Here is a 2,560-nt window from a genome sequence, read left to right as displayed (position 1 = left end):
AAAGGGATTTGACTAGGTTAGTCATCATCTCTCCTTCCTGCCTGTAACACCAATGTGATGGCTGGAGCCCTAGCAGCTATATTGGATTACGAGACAATGTTGAGAATGGAAGCCATAGGCTAAAGATGATGGAGCATAAAGATAAGGATTCCAAGTCCCTGATGACCTTGGAGCTACTATACCAATCCTGGGGCCCTGGTGGCACCGTGGTTAAGAACTCAGCTGCTAACCGAAACGTCGGCAGTTTGAATCCACCAGCCTCTCCTTGGAAACTCTATGGGGCAGTTCTACTCTGCCCTGTAGAGTTGCTGTGAGTCGGCGTTGATTTGAAGGCAGCCGATTTGGTTTTGGTTTTTGGTGTACCAATCCTGGTCTGCCTACCTCCAGCTTTTTTTTTTTTTTTTTAATTTTTTTTTAAGAGGAAACAACCACCCTTTTAAAATATCAGTCAGTTAGCTATTGCCATACCAAAACTCAGGCTTAAAACAACAAACTATTTCTTTGGTTCATGATTCTACAGATTGACAATTTAGGCTGGGCTTAGCAGGACAGTTTTGGTCTCAGCTTGGTTCACTCATGCATCCTCAGTCAGCTGCAGACTAGCTTCAGAAGATTGGCTGGCTGTCAGTTGGGACACCTTGGTTCTCTTCCGTTTGTTTTATCCTTCATTTATCTCTCACATACCTCCAGCAAGCTAGCCTGGCATGGTTTCATGGCAAGCATAAGCAAATACAACCAAGCAAGAGACTGAGTAAAACCATGTAGAACTTCTTGAGGCCTAAGCTTTAAGTTGGCATTCTATTGCTTTTGCTTCATTTATTGGCTAAAGCCAGTCACAAGCTCAGTCCAGAGCCAGAGCGAGTGAGGACTACAAAGTTATAGGACAAAGAGCGAGGCTTTATGGAGGCCATTAATTGGAGCCATTGATAACTTAAAACCATATTTTGTTTAAACCACTTATTTGGATTTTCTGTTACATGCAATAATAGAAAGTCATCTTAAATAATATACCTAAGGCAGAGACCCCCAGGCCACTGCCTCAAGCAGCTTTGCATCAGAATCCTGTTTTCTTTGCTTGGCCTGGTGATACATGAAGTTATATGTAAACCCAATTGCGCCTGTTTAGTATGATTAAGAATGTTGCTGATGTAACTTGTATGAACTCCCTTAAAAGTAACCTTATGAACTTGTATAAACCGCTTAAAAGTAACCTTTCCCCTCATCCTTGTAGAACAGGGGCGGCAGCTGCTCCACCTGACTCCTTTCCTTGCGCAACAAAATAAACGTAGCTTTTCTGCTCTCCTACCTTGGTCTCTCGTTTATTGGCCAATCCTAGTTACACCGAACAGAACCTGGGGTTTCCATCCGGTAACATACCTGCCCATGAGCACCTAGCCATTCCCAGAATATTCAGATAGCTAAATGTTTTTCTTTCCTTGCAGTTAAGGGGCAAGCAGGGTGGTGGGGAGGCAGGAGTAAAAAGTTACTTCTCTGAACTTTTCTTTCCTCATTTACAAAATGAAAGAGTTGAATCAAATGACCTGAAACTAGTTTTTGGGTTCTGTGAGGTTGGATATTGCATTAGGCTGTCTCCTATAACAGCAGATGGACAGAAGGGCAGGAGTTAACCCAGGGAGGGAGTTTAAAACCATTATTATGTGGGGGTATTAGAACCTTGCCTCTCAGAAAAGCAAGAAGGAACTAGAAAGGGTGGGGAGTGTGTGATATTCGATCAATTAAATGCTTGGTTTTGCAAGACTATGCCCTCAGAGTTGCTTTCTCCTCTGCACTTCGTGTGAACAGGGATGCTCACTACCTTTGAATCATTGTGACTTGTGACCCATGGGCTTCCCTTAGTCATAGAGTAGTGAGCTGCCCTCTGCTTTTCTGATTGATTATATAAATACATTGAAATATTTGGTGAGTAAAGATCACACAGCCTTATTTCTATTACTAGGCAGGGGAAGTTGACTACTGTCCAGACCAGCTTGTCATCCATCCTCTTGCAATAGAGAGGCTCAGGCCAGGGGGGCTGTAAAAATTAGACTGTTCAGTCCTGACAAGTAAGTTTTGAGGCAGATTTAGAAGCTCTTAAGACAGCAATCAGAGAATTTCAGTGGAGGGAGTACAAGGCGAAATCAGAAGGCAGTTTAGTTGGGCTCCCACATTGAACTACTTGATCTTCCACCCACCAAGCAATTTTCCCCTCTCAAAATAAAGCGACTCTCCCTACACCAGGTATTTGGCTGCTAGGTATTTACTGATTAATTACTGCACCTATGGTCAGTTGGTCTCCTTAGTAACCACTCAAGCAGGGTCCCAGCTGGAAAAGCTGCTGCTTATTTTCTAAGAGGGCAAACCCTCTTACATTTTAAAACACCTCAACTCAGAACACAAATGGATTTTAAAAATAGACACATTTTTTTTTTAATTGTACTTTAGGTGAAGGTTTACAGAAAAATAGTTTCTCACCAAACAGTCAGTACACATATTGTTTTATGACATTGGTTAACAACCCCATGACATGTCAACACTCTCCCTTCTCGACTTTTTTTTTTTT

The sequence above is a fragment of the Trichechus manatus genome, unplaced genomic scaffold, assembly GCF_000243295.1.
Source record: "Trichechus manatus latirostris isolate Lorelei unplaced genomic scaffold, TriManLat1.0 scaffold00091, whole genome shotgun sequence".
In the NCBI taxonomy this organism is placed as follows: domain Eukaryota; kingdom Metazoa; phylum Chordata; class Mammalia; order Sirenia; family Trichechidae; genus Trichechus; species Trichechus manatus.
Note: the sequence above shows the minus strand (reverse complement) of the source record.